We start from the raw sequence: 25,081 nt of genomic DNA, 5'->3' as shown, positions 1-25,081 counted from the left end.
AAGGAAGGAAGGAAGGAAGGAAGGAAGGAAGGAAGGAAGGAAGGCAGGCAGGAAGGAATCAAAAAGTATTATACGTCCCAGTTTACACCTATCGTCCTGGTATCCCAACTGCTTGCCATTTCACCTGAGTTTTCCTTCTGTAACAAAGTATACTTCTTAATACTTGCAGTAAAATCATCCAGGATGGATTGAATAGATTCCTTCTTCGTACTTCTACTCTGCCATGGCTTTATCTGGTAGTATATGAGATGTATGTTCAGCAAAGTTCTTACTATAAAACCGAGGATGGTAGATAATAATCCACCAATCTAATTTTAAATAACCCTAACCAGATACAGCATAACTAGTATATCCCTTCACAGGCAAGGAACTCACTGATTAAATTAGGTGCACTTTGCAGGAGAAGGCAGCCCTTGCTGACTCTGGGTTCTGATGAAGGTGGTAGACTATTCAGCACTACTGCCCCTCTCGGCTATTTGTATTCGGTGTTCCAGTGAGTTATGCCGCGATTCATGCTGCAACCTATAGGATCCATAAAACTTTCAGGTTGCCAGGGGTGGAGTCTGTGAGAAAAGTAAGAAATTACAGGTTAAATGAAGAATTTATGTGGGAAACAGCTGTGCTGTGTGGTCCTGCAATGAAGTAAATAGACGTGAAAAATGCAAACTCTCTTATTGTAGAGTTTTTGTCACTTAAAGAATAGAGTAAAATCTATAACTAATTCCTTCTTTTACTGTTTGGTAATACTTTTTATTTTCTAATAAATTTGTTATTATAAAAATACATATCTGGTAAAAATTAAATACTGAATTTTAGTTTCTCAATAATGTTACTTACATAAAACATTAGGTGACATTTATCAGTCATCATGGGAGTTATAGCGCTATTTCTGACCAAACCCACAAAAATGACAGAAGATTCAAATCTGTCAAAGTAACAGTTTTGCACTTCAGAATTAATAGTTATTTTGGGAAGACTATTCCTGAAGACAAAAATTAGCAAAAGCAGCTGCAGGTATGTTTATATATCATTCTGTGAAGCATGACTTTTCATTTGGATCAAATGACTGTTCTAAATTAATTCTACTCATTTCTTAATATAAGGTTTCTTGTGACCACATGAAAAGCAAAGTGACAGCTATGAATGTATTGGCTCCATTCATTCAATAACTTCCCAAATGTATAAATGTTGGCTTGATAGTAGTGTAATCAGATGTTTCAAATAGAAAATCAGTTCAATAATGCTTTGTTGTTTACACAGAGTCAAAAGCTTGGGAGTTCGTTTATGCAGAATTAAATGTTTATGAGTTTATTCTGTTGAAAGTCAAAATAGGATATTTTGTGAATGTTCTTGGAAATTTTGTTTAAAAGTTCAACAAGAAAGACAAAATTATTTCCTTTTGTGATAAAAACGCAAATTTTGGTGACGCATGATACCAGTATCTTACTAAATTTAAAACTTGTGTCTTAATCATTAGTTGAGGTACACATATAGTTCGTAATTACATCCAAATAAGCTGCTATATTCTACTAATTAAAATAAAAGCCCACTTTTCAGACCTTGCAGATATTTGTAAATTTTGAGAAAGAACTACAAAAATTTTGTGATAAAGTTGATAATGAATTAAATATTTACACCAGTAACAGGGCCTGTGTTCTGCCTTTGCCACCCCCATCAGATTTTGTGAATGTTCAAACCTTTGAAAGGACTTACTAATTTAACCTCAATGTCCTATAATACTTTTGCAGCTCTTCATAAACAAGACTTCTGATATTTGGTTTTATTTTTCCCCAAATTAGTTGCAAATCTTTAATAAAAATATTCAACATATGGAACAATATAAAACCTTAGCTTTTGGAGTTACTAGTTCCAATTAAGTAACAAAGCATTCAGAGAGAAAGAAATATACATGCAGTCCTTTAAAAACAAAAAGGAGCTGAAGAAATAAACAACTTAAATGGTGTACAAGATTTAACATTAAAACATTATAACTGAGATTTGTGATATTTTAACTTGTCATAAAAATCTTTTGATGGAGCTCCTATTTCTAATTAAGTAAATTTATATTCTGAACTGGAGTGGAATGAAATTGAAAAGGCCCACAATTCTGCAGCATACACGTTTAGTGACTGCTCAAAAGAATTAAAACCATAGACAATTTGTTTGATGAATTTTGCCTTGTAAAAATATTTTTCAAGGAAATGTATGCTGAATTGAAGCAAAAATACAGGACTTATGAAAATATTTGCACTGAAATATTTATACATTTTATTATGAAAAAATGATATAATTTATTCCAGGAAACTACTATGAGCTGTAGTAACTCTCAATTAAAAATACTGTGATCTGCAGAGAAAAGTCAATTGAAATCATACACAATTCGATCTATAGAAAGATAAAATTCAATTCTGAAAACACTACAGGCAGCTATAGCCATGTGCTCTATAACGAAGTTTTGACGGACCACATGTACGATCGTGGTCTCATAAGATTATAACAGAACTGAACTTCCTGTAAGAAATGGAAGGATATGTGATTCAGGAGGATTTCTTTTTTTCTCTGATAGGAGCAATATCTGTGGAGCTTAGCAATAGATTCCATCTCACTCACAGCAATTATGAGTGCACAGATTACATCCTGATCAACCGCTGACCTGTTTCAACACAGAGGAGCCTGTATCCCAGTGCTACATATTCAGAGGATGCTACAGCCCTCCCAGATCTAGCTTAATGGTGTACAGAGTACACCGTTGTAAATTCTTTGTTGAGGACCTAAGATCCTGTACAAGGACATAGGTTCACTGGAGCTACAGTGTCACTGCCACTTTAGTAAAAGTTTTCTGTGGTAGTATGGAACCAGTCTGTCTCTATACTTTGGAAATATTTTTCAGGTTGTAATAATGTAAAACATAGATAAGTTTTATTTTTTCCATCAGTTCAGTGCTAGAGAGACCCCTTTGTGCCAGGTAGCGTCAATGAAACAAAAACCAAATTTCCAGTCAAAATATTGAATTTTCAGTTCTACACCCTCTCCATGTTAAACACACACACACTCTCTGTCCCTGCCTCTGTCTCTGTCTCTCTCTCTTTCTCTCTCTTTTTGAATATACAGAGTTCCCACTGCTACAACACGCAATAGCCAAAAGCACATTGCCATGACAATCCCCGTTGTTCCTTTATCTCTCCATCTTAATCTCTTATTCCTATTGATCCTCAGGTCGCTTTTTGCTCCCACATGACAGTAACTATTATGGTGATGCTTGACCTAGGTTAGTTTCTCCTGGATATTTCCAGTCAATCCAGCCCACATTCCTGTTCATGGAGTAGTACTGACAGCTTTAATCTTCCATTTCTGAACTTTTTGGAAGGAAGCAGGGGGTTGTCATGTGGGATTGTTTATAAAATCTACAGCAGTGTACCATAATGTCCTAGGCCTTCACATTCACTCACTGACAGCCAGACCAACTTTCAGTCCTATGAGCTCCATTTATAATAAGTGCCCTATACGAGGATATCATTTTTAAAAATCTTTTTATACAGTAATTTTACTATAACTGTTCTATGTTTAGATATACAAATACTTACCATTGCTTTATAATTGCCTGTAGTATTATGGTAACGTGCTGTCCAGGTTTGTGCCTAGGAGCAATAGGGTGTACGATGTAGCCTAAATGTGTACTAGGCTAGCCATCTAGGTTTGTTTTAAGTACAGTCTGTGATGTTCTCATGATGATGAAATCTAACAACGCATTTCTCAGAACATATTCCCGTCATTAAGCAACACATTGCTATATATGAAAAATTAAAAATAATAAGATACTCTTGGAAAAATATTCTTCAGAAAAAATCGGTGACACAGTAATATTAGTGACAAAGACAGCCAAAAAACTTATTAAGTGACATGAAAATTGACTAAGAACAAATATTTTTAGGTCATTTTATAATGCTTAGGCATTCCATATAAACAAGTTTTTGGTTAATGAAAATAAATATGCTATTTATATTTCTCTCTTGAAAATAGCTTTTCAATAAAACTACTTTACAAGTACACTAATATAACAAAATCAATCTCAGGTCCATAAATAAATAAACACTTCAAAAATTACATAATGTTAATTATTTGTAGTACCCCTCTCACTCTCAAAAGTGTTCAAGTAGGATCATAAATCACATAATCATTATAATTATGAATAACATAAAGAAAATGAACTTGGAAATTAACATGAACAAATTTCCAAAAAATCCAACTTATCTAAAAATATATAACTACCAAAGATAAAAAAGAAATAAAAATGTAAAAATACTGTAACTTTTAAATAAACTCTGTAAATAAATTCCCCCACCCAAAGAAAACTTCAGGCTGAGAGAGGTTAGCAGTGAATTTTAGCAAACATTTAGGAAGGAATAATGCCATATTTACACAAACACACAAAAAAGGAAAGATGGAACAGTTTCTTATTCTTATTTTATGAAGCCAGCATAACCTTGATAACAAAACTTGAAAGAAATTATGGTGGAAAATATTACAGACAAATCTAACTCTTGAACATACAAACAACATACTTAAACACTATGTCAGCAAGCCGTGCCAAGGTTGATACAACATGACCAATTTGGGTTTGGAAAGGAAGGGGAAGTTGGTGTAACATTAGAAAATCAGTCAGTCTTTAAGGTAATAAATCTTGAAAGATTTCCCTTTGAGATCAAGAACAAGAATAAGATGCCCACTAATACCACTTCTACTCAAAATCATAATGAAAGTGCTAGAAAGATTAGTGCTATAAGAAAAAATAAGTAAGAGATATTGAAAAGGGAGAAATCAAATTCCTTTTTTTTAAATTTAAAATTTTAAAATTTTATTTTTTTAAGTTAAATTTATTGAAATAACATTGGTTAATACAATTATATAATTTTCAGGTGTATATTATAATTCGACATCTATATATTGTATTGTGTGTTTACCACCCAAAGTTCAGTTTCCTTCAGCTACCATATATTTGATTCCCTTTATCCACTTCACCCTCCCTCTAAACTCTGTATTTGACTCCCTTTACCCTGTATACGTCCCGCCACCCCACTAATAACTACTCGTCTATAGTCCTCTGGTAGCCACTAGCTTATAGTCAATGTCCATGAATCTCTGCTCATTTGTCCTGCTCATTTGTTGCTTTTAGCTTTATATCCCACATATAAGTGATATAATGAGATTTTCAACTTTTTCTGTCTGGCTTATTTTGCTTATTTTGTTGATTATCCCAAGGTCCATCCATATTGTTGCAAATGGCAGTATTTTATCTCTTCTTATGGCTGAGTAATATTCCATTGTATATATGTACCACAGCTTCTTTAGCCAATCATCTATTGTAGGACACTTCATCCATGTCCTGGCCACTGTGAATAATGCTGCTATAAACATCGGTGTACAAATATCTTTTTGGATATGGGAAACCAAATTCTTAATATTCAGATACTATGTCATTATGTAGAAAATTCAAAATAACAAGCAACTTCTTAAAATTGTGAAAGATAGATATAAAGAATATCAATTTTATTGTGTTTACTTGCAACTAATAAAAAAAGAAGTTGAATTTTTTAAAAGATATAATTTTTAGTAGTATCAAATTATCAAATTTCTAGGACTAAATCTAAAGAAAACTTTGTACAACCTCCACATAGAAATTTATAAGCTGTATTACACAAAAATGAAAGAAAACCTAAATAAATAAATGGATGCATACATGTACTTATGGAATAGAAGAATCAATATTGTTAAGATATCAATTACCCCAAACTGATTTTAATGATTTAATGCAATTCTCCCTCAAATCCTAGAGTGTGTGTATGTATGTTTTTTGTTTTGTTTTGTTTGCATTATTTTGGTGGATCTTGAAAAGCTGATTCTAAAATTTATATCAAAAGGTTAAGACAGTTAAGGCTCCCTAAAGGCCATTTGAAGGAAAACCAGAGAGAGAACTTGCTCTCCCAGTCATCAGACATCAAGACTTATTATAAAGTACCAGTAATTAAGACAGTGTGATATTAGCTCCAGGACTGACAGATTTATGGAAAAAAGTTGAGTCTCTATAGGCCTACTCCTATGCGAACTCTACATGGAAGACAAAGGTGACACTATACAACATGAAAACGATGATAATCTTTTCAATAAGTAGTGTTGGTACAACTGGATATACATATGGACAAAATGAAACATCCTCTACCTCAGATTACATGCAAATGTCTATTTCAGATAGATTGTAGATATAAATGTGAAAAGCAAAACGAGAAAGTTCTAAAATATAATATAGAAGTTACCCAAGGGAGGTATTTCTTAACCAGACCCCCCCCCCACACACACACACACCATTATTCTTGAAGGAAAACATTAAGAAGTTGGACTATATTAAATTTAAAAACTTAAATTTCTCAAAAGACATCATTATGAAAGTGAGAAACGCAAGCCACAGAAAAAGATGTTTACAAACCTTAAAACTAACGAATGGCTCATGCCTAGAATATATAGAGAATTCCTACAAATTAGTAAGAAGAAAAATGACCAAAAACAACACCTCACAAAAGAGGATATACCAATGGCCAATAAACACATTAAAAAACGCTTACCTTCATCATCACTGGGGAAATGCAAATTAAAACCATAATGCAATACTATTACACACTTGCCAGAAGGGCTAAAATGAAAAAGACTTACAACAACAATTGTTGATGAGGATGTAGAACAACTGGAAGTCATTGCTGGTAGAAGTGTAAAGCATATAACCACTTTGGAAAACTGATAGTATCTACCACAGCAGAACACGCTCATGTCTTCTAATGCGATAATTTTGCTTCAACAGCAAAGCAAGCACAGGTGCACTAATAGATACAAGAATATTCATAGCAGTATTATTTATCTTAGTTCCAAACTGAAAACTATCCAAGGGTTTTTACGGTATGCCTCCTAGGGCAGGGGTCTCCAACCCCCAGGGCCACAAACCCCAATTGGTCAATGGCCTTTTAGGAACCAGTCCACACAGCAGGAGGTGAGCGGAGGCCAAGCAAGTGAAGCATCATCTGTATTTGCAGGCACTCCTCAGGTGCTAACATAATCGCCTCAGCTCTACCTTAGATCATCAGGCATTAGATTCTCAGAGGAGCACTGGTCCCTGGTGCCAAAAATGTAGGAAACCGCTGTCCTGGGGAGTCTATTCATCATTGAAAGAAACTACAGTAATATACACAACTTAATGAACCTCACGAATATACTATTGAATGAAAAACATCAGCTACAAAAGAATATATACCATATTACGGTGGTGTAGCATTTACAGTCAAGATAGTAACAGAGAAAATGACAAAATGTTTTTTAGATTATCCATATATCACAAGGTTTCTTAAAGTATTTCAGGAAAAAGCCTTCTTGATCATTGAGGAAAAAGTACTCTTTCTTTTTAATAAAACCTGAAGTAGAGCTATGGATTTTTTTTTCTCCCTCTAAAGATAATTGTGAATGCTTAATTTTTTCAGGGTTAGAAAAATTCTCAAACTCTATTTCTTCACTTGGTCTTATATTTCCTGCCTACTCCATATCTGAGTAGCCAATACTTCCCCCACCCCTAATAATTTCTTTGTAGATCCAGACCTACAATTCAACTAAGAGGTAGGAGGGATGAAAGGGATAGAAGGGACGTCTTATTATTGGCTTGTTACATGTCTCCCTCTAGGGGATCAGGGTAGATGGCTTCACACCTTAGGAAGAGAATTTGTACTTATCCTTTCCTGATCGACCACACCCGCTTAACACACCTGTTTGCGGTTGTTTAGATATTAATTTAAATTAACCTCTAAGTACAAAACAAAACTTAAAGAATAATGAAGCCTAGTATCCCCAGGACCTCAACAAGCAACCAAATTCAAAGAAACAGGAACCAAGAGCAAGAAATTGTGGTATAGAGGCTCCTTTTCATTTTTATTAGAAAAAATAAATGCATTTGCTTCCATTAGTAGTATGAGATATCAGCTTGAGGGAATACATTCCCTAAAGTATTCAGAACCTTCTCAGTGATGAGGTAAAGGAAAACCAGTCATGGCGTTCACTCCTTGGCTGAGGCTGCTCTCCAGAAGAGCTGCCCAGTCTTCCTGTGGGAAGAGGGAAAGAAACTACCATGGATACTTTAGGAGCATAAGCACAACGAACACTGACACAGCTGTAAAAATGAATGGGCCAACTCTGATTTCTTAAGGTCCTAAAATTTCTAAGAGTAGAGAGTCTAAGATGTCAATTTTCCAAACCTTTCTTTCTGTAAAAGGAATTAAATCATACTACTTCTCACTCGAACCATACAAGTAAGTTTTAATGTAATCATCAAGCTTGTCTTGATACAGCTGTGGGCATGGGAATTTAACTATTTTTTTATACCTAGTTTGGCCACATTATTGTAATCAAAATCTACTGCTAATCAGGTAGTTCAAGGAAATCAGACTTCAAAAATCAACACTTTTAAAACAAATAGATCAGTGAGTGATTAGTCATTTCACAAAAGTCTTTGTTTTTCTAAAGTATTCACCATAGGATTTCTTTTTGAAATAGAAGAGCTCTCTAGTGCATTTAAAGTATGACTCAATTTTTTTTTTTTTTTTTACACCAGGGACTCAAACCAAGTGGAATATCATGTCAGGTCAGGTTGGGCTGGAGAGTATTTTGATGTTCTGGTTTTGTTCCATTTCAATTGCTTTAGAAAAATTTATAACAGTCATAGCTTGGACTGACTCAGAAGCTTTTTGGAGGGAGCTGGGTTGAGAGTAGAGGGGGAACCTGTGGTTTGTTCACAGTGCCATAGAAAAGAATAATTCAGGGTTTTAATTTCTTTCCAAATTGAGTCTATTAATGGAATTCATCCTGCTTTTTAGTTCATAGTTTGACTTTGGTAAAAACTCTTGATTTACATACAATTTTTCAGAAAAGAAAATTTATTTGCCTAAGATTAGGTAAATCTTAAAAACTAATTCTTCTGCGCTCCATAACAGTAGAAGGCAACAAAAAATGAAATTTTCGTAATGATATAAGGTATACAGTGAGTGATACTCTCAATCTTTTTCTCTAAAATGAATAACTCAAATGCCATTAATTTTTACCCATAATTCCTATCTTCAATTTCTCCCATCTTTGGTAATTTTTCTCTAAATCTTCTTTAACTTCTCTATCTTTTCTTTAAGTATAAATCAAATTGCAGTTAATATGTTAAGAAATGCTTTACCTTTCCAGAGTATGTAAAAAAAAAAAAGCTCATTTTCCTGTTGTTTTTTTTTTTTTTCAATTTTAAGCCATAGGGTATTTTAATTCTTTTTCTTTTCTTATCTTTTTAAAAATGGTAATACAATATGTTTCATTTCTCAGATCATTTTCAGATTAGCCTGTGTCAATCAGTCATTACAAATAGTTTGTATTCTACTGCTTGGATTAAATCTTTGCTTTTTTTTCTATTAACCATCATTCCATTATAAATATAATGTATTTCTCTTTTAAAAAAATCTTCCAAGATATTATGATCAATATCTTAACACAACATCTTCCAGAAGTCTTTTAAACTAATTTCTACATTTATCATTCATGTTATTGGAAAAAAGCTGGAATAACATCGGCCCTAAGATCTATAGTGATAAAACCCTAGCCCCATCCTCTGCAGTCACAGAACAGCCTTATTCTTGTTTGAGTGGAGGAGACCAAGAGTATTCTGCTGAAAAGCATGGATCTTGGAGACAGCAGACCTGGGTTTGGGTCCCATCAGTGAGTGCCTCATTCTCATTGCATGACCTAGGGACATTTACATTACTTGTCCACACCTCAGTTTCTGCATCTTTAACATGAGGATCACTGAGTTACTGGGATGAATAAATGTCATCTCTATGGCAACTGTTTAGTGCAGACATAGTATGTCCTCAAAACTATTTTTATTATCTTCTGTTGTGCCCTGTACAGAAAATGTTGTGAGAATATGTAAGCCTGGTAGAGAGGACAATGAGAAATTCTTTAGGAGCACGTGAGCAGAGAAGTCTGACTGTCTTGAAAATTTCTGGGAGATTTTCAAATCCTCTGTTGCTCCAAAAGGTGCATTTTTGGACATAGACTTACCAAAGTGGGTGATGTGGAACAGAAAACAGCATCGTTATGATTGCTACCATTTAAAAGTATTAATTCAGTCAACTTTCAAATAATTCCATGTTAGTTCCTATCCTCTCAGAACTTACAGTTCAATATAGAGCACACCTGAAATGGTATAAACTAACAAGCAGGAGAAAAAACCAACCATAACAGTACTGCATTTTAGTCCTATCTGTTACAGCACTGCTGTTATGGTTGGCTGAAGGAAAGGATAAATTAATATGTCCATGGGCAGGGGAGGAGTATAGTACAAACAAAAAAATACATAAGAATCTGTGATTAAAAATAGGAAACAATCTTTTTTATACCAAAAGGTCACCTTCAAGATGTCCTAGTACCATGGTTGATGATGCCAGGAAATCACTTTGCTTTACACTGAGTAAAGATTGTGTGTATATAGGACCATGGATTTCAACACAAACTGTTGTGTCTTACAATAGAATCCAAGTGTTTTCTGCATATTTAATATAAAACTACTCAACTTTTGGAAGAAATGTGGCATTAAAATCTAAATTAACACATGTGCAAATTACTATGTTAGACATTCATAGGTCATGATGAAGGGACTTTGATCTAAAGTCTCAGGCACTGAGCTTAGTTTATATTTGCTTTCACCAGGTGACATCCTGGTTATAGTTCTGGTTTCCAGGCTTTTAGTGCTTAGTCGTTTTGATAATGTGCTCCTTTACTCTCTGAACTCACCATACCTCTTCTCCTCAGGACTTCACTCAGAGGAATTTTAGTTGAATTCCTGTTTTATTGTTAGTGAGAAGGGAAACACTATTAACTCTACCTCTTATTCTTCTGTGGGAAGATGGAATGGCAAAAAAGTAGAAGTGTACGTCCTATCTGTTACAGATTATTAATACTTGCTCTAACTCCTCTTGTTGTTTTTAATGCCCTATTAGGTTGCTTTTGAGAGAAGGCCATATTTTATTTTTCTAGACTAGATATCACAAACTCTTATATCTCTGTGCTTTTGTTTATACACTTCCATAACCCTGAGATGCCCTTTTCTTTCTGTCTGTTGATATCTATTCATGCTCTATATTAAAAAATAAATGTATTTGTTCAGAGAGAACATTCCATGACCCCTAGCTGAAGAGCATCGATAGGCTCCTACTAGGCTTTCTTGCTACTCTTTGTTTAAACACCTGTTTGACGTATTTATTTATGCTTCTGTGCTGTGTTAGTCCCAGTAGAGACACTTATGGGCAGCAGTGGAACCTCTGAAGGCCAGTGGTCATAGGGGCTTCAGTAGATTTTAATAAAGTCAGGAGGCCTTATCACGATGAACTGGCATCAGAGAGAACAAAAATGGAGTTTGCAATATGGTGACCAGTGGTTTAGTGAGTAGGTCACTCATAAAACACTTCCTGGATACCAATGAGTAATTTGAGAGGTACTAGAGACAAAGAAAAACTTTCTTTTTGTGAGAATCATTTTGATCTTATATTAACCCCTGAAAGATAATTGATGTGTTTATGAACTCATTTTTTCCCCTTTAAATTTTAATTCTTGAAAGCAGGGGATGCTTTCCCCCTTTAAGTCTGGGTCATGGTCTTGCATATAGAAGCAGCTCAGAAAAATCTATATTGAATTACAGTATTTCGATAAGATTCTTTGAATATTATACCATTTAGAGTATTACTTAAATTTTTCTAGGAGTCATTCATCATAAGTAAAAAATCAATGGTGATTTTCAGTATTTCTCAGACTTTGAAATGTTGCTTTGGCTTACAGGCTGAACAAACCAGATGATGAGAACATTTGAGGTTTTATTTCTATTTTTTCCTGTGCACTGATGAAACTTAATTTCCTATTGTCAGTTTTTGTCCTTTCTCCCAAAATTACTTTCAGAAAACATAGCTGTTTTTGGCATAGCTTTTTCTACTCAGCTCTAAGCATAAGAACCACTTCATTAAATAATAATGCCCCTAATTTACATAGCACTTTATCCTTATAATACACAGACACATAGTCTCTCATATGATATTTAAACCAACCCTCTTGAAATAATCAGGGTAACTATTCTAGAATCAATTATCTGTGTGGAAGCTGAAATCATTAGAAGCCAGTAAGTAAGAGTTCAAACTAGGTCTCCTCTCTCCATATTTATATTCTTTCATTGCACCGGAAGACATCACATCCTGATACTTTCCTCACATTTTGCTCTGGGAACATCCAGAAAGCACTTGTGAGCTCAGGTTTCCCGTTCACCACCATCTTTCTCTTTCTTGACCACATTCTTTCAAACTCTGCCCTTTGCAGATTTTGACCTCTGAGTGTCTCTGGACTTACATAACGTATTTGTTCTTCCCAGAGTAACCAAGTAAAATATAACACATACAAGGAATAGCAGAGTGGGCAAACACAAATATCTATTGGCCTATTGAATCATCTGTTCCCAAGAACAATGGTTCACAGAAATTGGAGATGGAAAAGACCTATGAGGTCATCTTATCCACCCCCAGGCCAAAGCAGGTTTGAGCCCAGAATACTGACAGCCAAGTTGTTGTTTAGTTTCCAGCCTTGCCTCTTGAGGTTCTAGATTGTATCTGTTGTTGAAATCTGCTAGAGGGGAAACAGTAAAGTGATCTCAAAGTTGGAGCATTAACTGGGGTCTCAAGGGCCTTATTGCTCTGTGCAAAGGATGATGTACCTATAATTGATCAGTTCTCCCCTGATGAATGTGATCTTGATCAGGCTTACCCACAGAAGCATTCATAGGTAACTGGTTGAGAGCGAAAGTCTAAATTAATAAAAAGTGCACAAGCTCAAATCCTTTCTGAAGTCAGAAGGGACTGGTGGGAATGTCATACTACATAGAGAGTTTGAGTGACTAGGAAACATGCCAAAAGCAACGCCTTGGTTCTTTTTCTGTCATTTCCTAATTATTCTCTGAGGCAAATCAGCCATCTGGAATGCTGAAAGTTGCTAGAGGTCCCAAAGCATCCCCTAGAAAAGCAATCACTGTTTGAAGAGCAAGATTAACATGCAGAAGCATCCTTTATATGGACCTCTTTTCTTTAACTCTACTCTTATTAGAGAGATTTTATTCTATACTTGAGCAAAGCATTCCTGAAAGAAAGCAGATACAAATTTTTAAAGAATAGAGAAAAATACTGTGCTGAAAGTTAAAAAAAAAAATGAAATAACTCTCAAGTTCTAATCACCCACCAGCTACGTAACCAGGGACAAGTTACTTCCCTCTCTTCTATAAAATAAGAGCTTAAAGCTATATCACCTCTAAGATGTTTTCTATTTCTAAAACTTACAAAGGAGCTGAAAATAACTGTTTATTCTGAGCAAAGTTTGTGGAAAAATGACTCCCCTCCTTTTTTAAATTTGTTTTTATTTTTACTTTTTTATGATTTGCCAAGATGCTCTCAACCTGACCTAGAAGGAGAACTTCAAATGTTAAAAAGAAGAGACTTCCTTCTAGCTTTGGCTTTCAGAATTTAGTTAACATCAGTATCTTCTTTGGTGTGAGATGTCAGAAAACAAACAGTAAGTTTAGAAAAAACTTATACTACGTAAGTTTCAATTTCTACAGAAGCTTTGGGCAGGAATGAGGTACAAAGCCAGCACCCTCCCTCCCTCCTCCTTTATCACTTTCCCTTACTTCCCAGGCCCCAGCAAGTCTGCTTGTACCACATTTGAGAAACACTTCTCTTTATAATCCCAGCATGTTGGCATTCTTAAAAAACTGCTAAATTCTCTTCTCATTAGAAAATTCATTATTTAATTGTGGCCTTGGTAACAATAACAGCTTATCTCTTTTAATATTCAGTCTCTGGCCAAAATTATATGTTTAAACTCAGCTTCATTTGAAGGTCGAGTCGTAAAATTTCCTTCTTCGTGCTCGCCTCTCCTCCCTTCTCTTGTCATTTTCCAGGTCATCTTTTGTATCATACAAATTATCATTGTTTCCCTTTCTATGAATAGCCTACTTCACCCCACTCTACCCATCCAGAACCAGCCTCCACCCCACTTATCTCCCCTGTTTCCTCTCCCTCTGCCCCACTCCTATGGTCTTATTGTCCCCTTGGCCATAGGTCAACAGGTGAGATGTGAAATTAACTATAAGGCTGCCTCAGGGTTTCAAAATTTCAGGAAGATCCAGCTCTGCCCCCTGCAGGCCCGGTGTCCTCCTCCTGATTCATCACTTGCAGAATACAGTTCGCCTGTCTCTTCACTGGTCAACAGTTATTAAATTAACATATTTGCTTGCTCAGATTATTTTTTATGATATCAGCTGTTTTTACTGATAGGAAAAAGAGGATAGGGTATTGAGAATGAAAGAAAGAAGATGAGGATTGAAAAATTGAATGACTGTTTTCTCAGTTCATCTTTGGGCAAATTAAGGGAAGTTGAATTAAAGTATAGCTTATCCTTTACTTGAATCATTGAATTTGCTCACGGATAAAAAAATCTGGCATAATTGTATTAGAGTAAACTGGTAAATGTTCAGTGGGCAGAACCAAGACAACATAACTCTGTATGGTGAGGACAGACAGACATGGGACACGATAGCTATGGGTACAAAGAGGGTCACTTACTGCACACACTTAATGTACTGAAAGATGTGTCTGGGAGATGTAAGGAGGTGGGAGCTAACATCACTAATAATGGTGTAAGAAGAGAAATATCAGGAATAGTACTATGTGGCAAATACCCTCAGTAACATTGATGAATTTGTTACCTGGTCAGCACCATTTATTAAACAAGTGTGAAAGCCCAACTACACACTGATCCGCAGTGAGAATTGAGCTTTTATTCTCTCAGGATCCTCTTCCTAACTTGCTGCTCAAATTGACTGCCTAAATCTGTGGCTGTGTGTGAATGACAACTGAGAAAATGAGATATTTTTTAAATTTCAACTTTTAGATCTGAGTATTTGAAAAGAGGAAGAAAAATCAGACAAGTATTACAATTAGTAACCATCTCTCTCTCTCTCTCTTTCTCGCTTTCTCTCTCTCTCTCTCTCTCTCTCTCTCTCTCTCTCTCTTCTCTCTCTCTCTCTCTCTCTCTCTCTCTCTCTCTCTCTCTCTCACACACACACACACACACACACACACGCACAGAGGCTGGTCATGGTCTCCTTGCTATTCAAAGGATGATTCCTGAACCAGGGGCACAGGCCTCATCTGGCAATTTGCTAGAAACTCAGAATTTCAGGCTCCACCCTAGACCTATGGGTTCAGAATAAGCATTTTTATAAGAAGGCCAGGTGAACTGTTCGAGAAGCAATCCAAAAAAAAAAAAAAAAAAAAAAAAAGCATCCTAAAAGGTAGAAGAAGAAGCCCAACAGAAAGAGATAGGAGGGAAGCATATAAAAATATATGTAATTGGGATAATTGGGAAGAGAGCAGTGAATGCTGGGGAGCATCTTCCTAACCCTGCCTACATCAAGCAGACCACTCATCCTTTAAAGAACTACAAAGTAGGGCAATAATCAAGACGTTATTGTTTTTAAGGCAAGTCTGAATATGTTATTGTCATCCTAGAAGCACAAGCTGAAGTTCAAATGGTGCCTCTAGCAGACGCATGGTGTCTTACACACAATTGCAGGCTTTTCTCAGGCAATAAAACTTGGGACTCACTAGTGATACCCAATCTAATTACTGCTGTTTTTCTAAAAGTAAAATAAACCTTTAATTAAAAATAAGCATAAACATAAATGTGCATTGTGCTCTAGTCACTATCCGAAACAATAATACACAATTTAGTGTAAAATGAAAAGAAATACCATGGTGTATCTTTTTCACAAAATAGTTTTTAATCGCTGTTTAACCTAATTGCTTTATTTCCATAGAAACAAAACTCACCGCAAAACCTTTCCTTAAAGTCCAAATAGCCTTCCAAGGCTACAGGGCTTCGGAAGCATTTTGACGCTTAAGCACTGTTTGGCAGACCACTGTCTTCTCTTTGCAAGCAGTACCTACACACAAACCATTCAGTTTACACTCTCTGTGCTCCAAGTATTTGTAGTGCTCCCTTAGCAGAAGAGGAGAAAAAGCTTTCAGATACCAGCCCCCACCATAAAAGAAAACTCCCTTTCCACATTCGCCTATACAGTAGGCCACGAGTTTCTCCGGAATGAAATTAGACTTTTTGACTCTTTTTCCTTCAAGACTCTGAGCTCACCTTGAGATTTTCCTCAGAATCAATTTGTACACCAACTTCAATAGGTGTCTACACACTTCCCTTGCTTTTCTAGAGACTTTAGGGATATACTTTAAATTAAAGGAGACAAACCATTTTCCTCTTATGAACACTCTTTAAAAGCAGGTTTTTATATCAACCTACAGAGAAATTTTTCCACATGAAGACAAAGCATGTTTGTTTGAAGGAGTCTCAGTTGGCAGTGAGTATCGAGATGGCAAATTACAGGGAAACGATTTTGTGTGTGTGTTGCTTTACTTTAACATAATTATTTGCTTGTGAAATACATGAGAGGGAGAAAAATTCATGAGGATATTTTCAAGATCAGAGAACTCAGAAATGAGATTGGGATCATCTGAACTAAAGATAAAAGTTCTTAATTCCATAGACATTAATACAGGCTCCAGAGTTGACCGCCATGGTTCAAAGCTTGGCTCTGCCAAAACTATGCTGGCAAATTTGGCAAATTGCTTATCTGTGCCTCAGTTTCTCCATCACGATAATAAAACTACCTACCGATTAATGGTGTTGTAAAGATTGAATGAGTTAAAATGCATAAAACACCTAAAATACCCGGTAAATAGCAAGCGCCACATAAATAATTACTATTATTAATTGTAGGCTACCAGAGAGTAAGATTGAAGCAATTTTCCTCGCACATTCAGCACTATACTTGATTTCACCATAATTCTAGGCTTTGTATAATGCAGTTTATTATTATTACTTTTATTCTGACAGCCTTGCCCTTAGGAAGTCTGAAGCATTTCACATCATCCTCCCAGCAATTATTCAGGTAATATACACATGCATTCTTTCTAAAATATGGGAAAACTGAGGAAGTTGTAGTATAACTGGCTTAATTATAGGAAAAACAAAGACCAGCCTTCTGCCCATCTCTTTTGATGCTCAGCCAAATGTTCTCTCAACTAAAATGCACTTTCTTAAAACTAGTTGCAATCTGTTTGACCTTGTAAGGACTGAGAACCTCTGGTTTCTAGCTTTTTTTTATTATTTGAGTTTACCCACTAGTAAATAATGCCATTGCTGTAAATCCTCTAAAAGCCTTAAAAGAAACGATGGTGGCATGGGTGTGACTAAGAAGAACAAAACAAAGACAATTTGCACTACAGAAATCGAAAACATTCTGTCTTTTATTTCTCTACTTACTCATAAAAAGGCGGCCAGGTCCTAGATAACTGAGAATATAGTATACAGTTGAAAACAGGAATCTTTGAGAAGCCAAGAGAAAAGACCTACATCATCTCCTAAAAAAGCAAACAGGATGAGAAAAGAAGGGAAATGTCTTTACTCTCTTTGGGGATTCTTAGCTTACAGGAAAAACTGAATTGCTCAGCTGCCACTCTGCTTTTGGTCCCTTGTTCCCTTTCCAAGGCAATTGCTTTATGCAGCATAATCCACATGCTCCAGGGTCAACTCTAGCAGATGGGTGATTCCAAAGAAGGGTTTTTGGTCCCCCCAAACGCCATCAGATTGTGGTGCCTCTGTAAATTGTATTCCTTTTTTTTTTCTTTTTTCTTTTTTTTTTTTTTTTTTTGCCTTCAATGACTGGAGCTAGAAATCTTGTGACAACATGTTTCCTGGAGGGTGATTTAGGGACATTTTGCTTCAGGTCTCAGCCAAGATGGGAAGAGACAAAGCAGAAGCTGGATCAGAGAGGGAGAGAGAAGAACATAGGATTGGGGCAGCATCTCCATCTCTAGCAATGGGTCCAATTAAAGTTTGGAGTAGACACTTCAGTTGGTTCTCATTTAATCCAAATCCATTTTATTGCAATATCATATGTAAGGAATTGTGCTTTGTAATCAAGCCCGAAAAAGCACATCCAACTGTTTTCCTAATGCATCGCTCAGAGCTGAAATACTTGTGCAAGGAGGTGAGGCATGTACCCTGTTTGGGATTTGGAAAACCCTGTTTTGGTCCCAGGTTGCAGGGCTGCACCATGAACTTCATGTCTCTTCGCCTATACAAACACCACCACAATTTGGGAAACGGGTGTCTGCCTGGCTGCAAGTTTGCTATTGCCATCCCGGGTGGGCCAGCACTGTAGGTTTGGACTTACTCAAACAACTCAAAGCACTTTTCTAATGCTTTGGGTTCAGCGAAACCCTAAAGTGTGTTTGGCCTGCTTTTTTCCCTCCTTTTTCAAACCCCTGAGTGTTTCAAGTGAAATTTAATCCATATGTTTCTGATACATTTACACTTAACTCATCAAAATATTGTTTTGTGAAAAACCACTGGATATCCAGGGCTCTTTAGGAGTCCTTTTAATGGAACATTTTAAAGCTTTTTTTTCTTAGAAACAGGAAGTCACATTTGTGCCAAAAGTTAAAAGAGCCCGAATCTCAAAAAAAAAAAAAAAAAAAAAAAGGAATTCTATCTGGAGTTCCAAATCCGCAGGTTTCCAGGGGGTTCTAAACTTGGCAAATCATCCCATGTTTTGCAAGCCGAAGGCCTATAAACAGAACCTCGCGTTAGGTTCCACATTCTGTCCATGAGCACACCCACTTCTATGCTACATTACGTGAGACGTAAAGTGCACTCAGCAAGGGAACTGTGGTGATTATACTGCACATAAAAGAAAACCTTAAGTGCTTTGGTAGGAGCATCAAAACCTGTGCAGGAGGATCTGAGCTTCATTCATGCCTTGGGGTGGATTTGATTGTTTCAAGTGCTGGGTAAATTATAGGCTCCCCTGTATGCTTAAAACCTTGCTTTTTAAAAATAGAAAGTGAGAGATTTGGGCCAAAGGTGTTTTGTTGCTGCAGAGCTCCGGATGGAAACCAGGGCTAGGAGCTTCAATTGTAAAAGCAGGGGTTTATGGCTGCAGGGGAGAAGGAGGCTTTTCCCTCCCAGCACTATAATTACTATTACTTTGCATCAAGGTCTTGCCAAGCGGACTGCTCTCAGGCTCTGCCCTCTTGCCCTCCCACTGAAGGTTTTATTTTCCTGCCCAGGATCTCTAACTTAAGCCCATTAGAGACAAGTTTAGTCATCTGATTTCTCTCAAGATTCATTAGTCTTCTGCCAGCATTGTACTTTAAGAATCTCGTAAAAGCTACCTTACTATTACTATCTTGACATGATTTTCTACGGCCACTCCAAATTAAACACTTTTCATCATGGTATAATATAACTACATTTTCCTGTTCAAGTCTGGGGCAACCCTAGGTCCTGTCCTCTTCGACCCAAAATGAGGGAAAGCTTTGTATCTCGTCTTTGCAACCCTCTCTCTCAGACTGGCTTCCCAACCTGATGCCTTGATAAAGGACCCTCACCGCTGTCCGACTTCATCCTCCTGCGTTGCGGGGAACCATAAGTGGTTCCCAGAGGCCTAAAAGGAGCCACCTGAGGGCAAACAGGGAGAGTTCAAATGTTCCCATGAGCTCACACGACTGAGCGCTCCCATAGTGCAATGAACTGTGTGACCCACTAAAATCCATATGTTGAAAACCTAATCCCAATGTGATCGTAGGAAGTGCTGCCTTTAGGAGATAATTAGGTCATGAAGATGGAGCCTCCATGAGTGGGATTAGTGCTCTTATAAAGGGACCCCAGAGCGCTCCCTCACTTTCTTTCTGACATGGGAGAATATACTGAGAAGTCAGTAGTCTGCAACGGGGAAGACGGCTCTCACATGCACTCAACTGTGCTGGAGCTTTGATCTCAGGCTTCCAGCCTTCAGAACTGTGAGGAATAAATTTCTGCTGTATATAAGCCCTTGTTATAGCAGCCTGAACTAAGACACACAGCTTTAGAGGCCAATCTTTCCCAGGCAGCAGAGCTATAACCTATATCTTTAGGATAAAGACCTGCTGCTAGTCCTTTGCATAACAGGGAACAACTTTTCTTTGTTGTGTCTCATCCCCACCCCATAAGCGCTCTCAGAAATATATGTATTGTCCACAGAGTGCTTTGTCATCTATCAGAATCAGTAACTTCCATGTATCTCCCCCAGGGCATGACCAGAGTAAGTACCAACCTCTTTGTCGACATTCCCTGTGTCTTACGCTCTAAAACTCGAACACGCTAAAAACTACTCCAGTCCCAGCACGTGCATGCCCTGAGGCCTCATTTAGGATTATGTGCATGTATTAAACTCCACGTACATGCCATGCATACGCCATGCATAGGTACACATAACAACGTAAATGCTATGACCATATCAGGATTGGGGAAGCAGCTTGCTGGGGAGGCAGCGCTGGTAATGGAGAATGCTAAAGAAGGTGCTCAGTTTGCTCTAGGCTTGGCTTCATTTCCCACACACAGGGCCCCAGTGACTGCACAAGGAGAAGAAAAGCCCCCGTCTAGGACTCAAGGCACCTTCCTGTTTGCTTGGCTGCATTTGCACAATCTCTCTGAAAAATCAACTGTCTCCCTTTTCAGCCTCCCTGGGGAAGGCTCTGGCAGTCCATGGAAGTACTGTGTACAAGGTCTGTGAAATGAAAAAATTCCCAGGAAAACAGTTTTGGCCCAAGCCTCTTTCTGTTAACCTTGGGTATGCACTTCTGATTTGAAAGCAGGAAAAAGAAATGCCATATTGTTTCCTCTCAACTTCTCTTACCTTGCTTGGCATACCATTTGCCAGTTTGGACCACCTATCATGCAGACCTGGCTTGGAAGAAAAGGCTCTCTGATGACAAGAAAATACAGGAATTTGTGAAGCAAGAATGCCCTCTAATGGAAATGCAAAGGACACCATATAATTCACAGACTTATTTATCCCAGCTGGTTCCTTATTTTAATCTAAATGGCAACAGTACCGCTCCACAGTTTAGATCTTGAGTTCATAGATAACATTTATTTTGCATATTATTCTGAAAGAATGAATACTTTGAATGACCATGAACCTCTATATCTAAGCCCCTAGATCTTAGAAACTGTGAGAGGCTCTTCGGAGTCACTCTAGTTTTCCATGTCATTCCAGCCTCTGTATCCAGCAAACTGTCCAATCATGCTATGATAAAGCAGCACTAAGAACCAGTAAAAAATATTCTCTGACTTGTCTAAATGTGTATAGGCTTTGTATGAGAGTGTTCCTCTTATTACTTTCCCTTAGATCTCTGTTTAAAATGTGTCCCTGATGGTTGAGAAATGTAAGTTTTCCATGCTTAATTTATTTCAAGTTCAAGATGGAGTACCCAATTCTCTCACACTCATTTCCATCTGAGAAATTTCTATTTTCTTTCATAAAGGCATATGTTTGCCATTGAGCCAATTTCACTTGGCCCAGAGCACCACCAAACTCTCTTGGTCATGCAATATTGCAGGACATGAGTCCAAACATAGCCGTGTTGGACAGCATAGGAAGGTTTTGTTCAGACTTGCTGACTGCCCTTACTGAGAAAAAAAAAACCCACATAGGCATTTTCCAGAAAGACTGATGATTAGCTTAATTTGAACCTAGGATAAGGCTAAAGCTCTCCGGGTATTGCATATCTATTTCCTCTCTTAGTCAATTAAATGATTAATATTGAGTGGTGCAGAGGTGGTTGACTCTGCCCTTAGCAGCCCATCTTAAAGGCCTTTCCACCTACAGTATGTAGTCATGATGATATCTGGGGCAGTAGATGGGAGCCAGCCAGGACAGGACTTACTCTACATACCACCCAAGCAGCATCCCAAAATCCAGGCCATGGGTGGAACTGCAGACCATGGACTTCCGAGGGTGGAGTTTTCCAAGATAAAAGCTGCAGAGATTGTTGTTAGCAATTTCATGTCATTTGAAACAAACCACATAGACAGACGGTCATGCTTACTTCTCTCCCACTGGAGTGGAAAATTGCTGTCAGGCTCATAGGTTGGTGGGTATATACTTGTCTTCTGACTTGACTAGTCAAACCTGAGCCAATACAAGTTGTCTGCTTGACTCTCAGGTTTTGATTCGTGGTCCTGTTTCTGACTTTTGTGATTCAGAACATTAGACTACTTTGGGGAGGGTGTTTTCTTTGGAAAGTCGACTGCCTAATCTAATCTTGCCTGTAAGGATCTCTTGCGAAAAGGCCTCAAACATCTAAAGCCACTGCTGGAGGGAGTGAAGATAAAATATCCAATATCAGTAGTACCTACTTTCTTAACATTAAGTACATATGAGCAAAAATCATGAGCTAAGCTACTTTCATTACCATAAACCACAATTTGGCATGCCCGAGTTAATTGTTTGCCTGCCCATTGCCTCTGTCCCTCCAACTCTAAAATGAAAGCAATGGGTACCACATGGTTAAGCAGACCAGATACCTCCAAGGAAATAGATAATTTGCATTTGGTTGGTCAGCTTGGAGATATGCTTTTTATTGGAGCTCTGGTCTTAAAAACATCATAACCAACCTAATGTTCAGCTATCGTTCTCAAGTTTTGTCTGCTGTTGCTGGTTTGACACAATAGGAAAGTGTATAACTAGCATCTACCTGATTTTGTCATGAAGGACATGACCCTCTCCTGATTTCTTCTGATGGAGGTCGACATCCTGTCAAAATTATTCCAGAGCTGGAGTGATTTGCTTTTTAATTAAATAATTCTTGTTTAAAATTTGGCAGGGTTTTTCATTGAAAAAAAAAAAAAAACAAAACTCTATTTAAAGTTCTACTTTAGTTTCCAAACAACTTTCAAGTGAGATAAATCCTCCGAGATCGTTAGAAAGGTTCAAGTATCCAGGAACAACTGAACACCATGGTCTGTCACTCTTTTTGGTATATTTTGGAGGGTTCTGGGTCTTTGTTCCTAAAATTTCATCTTGTTACAATATTAAATTCTGCCACCACAATATATTCCACTGCGTTCAACATCTTCTTTTCTCTCTGAATTTTAAACTGTAAATGCACTAGGCAGAGCAACATATTAACCAGCAGGGAAAAAATGTAGAGAGTAGAGAGTGCCTTCTGTCTGAGAGCAAGATGGAAACTGCTTGAACCTTCTTATGGGCCTCCCTGTGTTTTAAGATATCACTGGGGCAGAGCCCGTAGGGCTCCTTTAAGAAATATTCCAAGGCTCTGGCAGTGAAGAAATTAAATCATTGCCCAGGCTGAGGCCTGAGCCCCTCGGGCAGAGTCCAAACTAGAAGACAGTGAGAAGCTGGTGGTCAACAAAGGAGGCAGAATGTTCTAGATGCAGTGTTCTAGGTGAGAAGTGCAGGTGTATTGATTGAATATGTGTGGGCTTGGGGCTTGAGAAGCAAAACATGGGCAGCCTGGCCTCAGGGGTACATAAAGAACTGTGTGGCAAGATCCTTATGTGACCTCTGCCCAAAGTTGACTCAATCTGGTTCCAGCCAAATATTATTCATCCCTCATTTTTAAGAGTGACATAGTCACTCACCAACTCCCAAAGGCCTGGAATTAATCAAACTTCAGAGAGAACCAAAAAAAAAAAAAAAAAAAGTTTAATACCTGGTGATTGTTTATAAAGTTTACGGTGGGAGCCCTCCAGTGGCCATTAGAAAAATTGAACCCTGGTCAGTTTGGGCATCAGATAAGCCTCTTAGAAAAATTACTATCATCACAGAATTATCTGTTAACTATTAATTATTATGTCACAACCTCTAAGAGTAAGCTGAAAAGGATCTCTATGAAGAGGAAAAGGAGACGTGTTGTTGTTCTGAGGATATGGGTCACAGCTAGGAAAAGAAAGTTGACATTGATGTTGGTCACCTGATTTTGTTCTGGTTTTTCCCTTTGCAAAATGCGTGACCTTTATTGAGCTTTTCATACTCCTCTCCACTCCTTCAGTTCCTCTCTCCGTTTCCCTCCTGCAACACTATTATGAGGATTCAGTGAGATAGGGGAGTGACCAACTGGCACACTAAAGGTGTCCTCAGAATGTTAGTTCCTTCCACTTTTCCTAAGATCATAATTTAGGGCTGTACCCCTAGCTTTGGACCTTACAAAGAATAGAATTGTTTTGTTAGTTGTCTACATCTGTGATTGAGTGCTGTCTTCCCAGCTTGCTTGATGTCTGACTCTTCATATTTCTTTGCAGCCCCTAATTAGTATCAATCTGGTACACAGTCAGCACTAGATAAATGTCAGTTATATTTCATGATTTACATAACAAATATTTATCAGGGTCTACTGCATTAGGTACTCCCCTGGGGTGCTTTGATTGGAATTTACCTGCATCCCCTCTCACTCTCGCTCTCTCCCTCTTGTACTCTCTCATGCTCTCATTGGTTTAACTAAAAACAAATAAAAATATCACCTAGGAAGGCTTGGGCTAAGATAATGATTCCACACTCTTTATAAGGACCAGTATGGACAACGAAGAATTAAAATTAGCCTTCTGCTACAAAGGCAAAAATGTTTCTATTCATCAAAAATCCCTTACCTCATTTGTATCACAAGATGTTATGAAGATCTGCCAAGACTTTCTGAAATTCAAAATGATTATTAATCACATATTAAAGGTTGCCTAATGGTGGTGAGATGAGAAGATAAGGATACTCTGAGAATACCAAGGACAAGGAATATATAGCACACAGAACCATCTTGATGAAAGGTTAACAAAACAGGCATGAGTAGTGAAAAAATAGAAAAATGAATAGTGGATTGGCAAGGCAGACAAGCTCAAAGAAATTCCTGGGGTTATTACCTAATCCCTGCATATTAGCATTTTATGCTACAGACTGAGTGTTATGCTTATCATTGGATAAGTATAAGGCTTGGCATAGAACTGAATAGGTCAAAGTTCAGAAGGCTGTATGATTTTTTTTAAAAGGTAAAATATGAATAAATATGGCCATAACTCT

General features: G+C 37.3%; 1 long non-coding RNA gene across 1 annotated transcript in view; it reads right to left on the bottom strand.

Moving 5' to 3' along the window:
* Nucleotides 1–414: 414 nt before the first annotated feature.
* Nucleotides 415–25,081, bottom strand: part of LOC107514391 — an 89,181-nt gene continuing 64,514 nt past the window's right edge. The window contains exon 3 of the long non-coding RNA XR_001597767.2: nucleotides 415–563. This is a non-coding gene — a long non-coding RNA (uncharacterized LOC107514391). The remainder of the gene's footprint in view (nucleotides 564–25,081) is intronic.

Source organism: Rousettus aegyptiacus, unplaced genomic scaffold (genome assembly GCF_014176215.1).
Source record: "Rousettus aegyptiacus isolate mRouAeg1 unplaced genomic scaffold, mRouAeg1.p scaffold_m13_p_2, whole genome shotgun sequence".
Lineage (NCBI taxonomy): Eukaryota > Metazoa > Chordata > Mammalia > Chiroptera > Pteropodidae > Rousettus > Rousettus aegyptiacus.
Note: the sequence above shows the minus strand (reverse complement) of the source record. Positions and strands in the feature narration are given on the sequence as shown.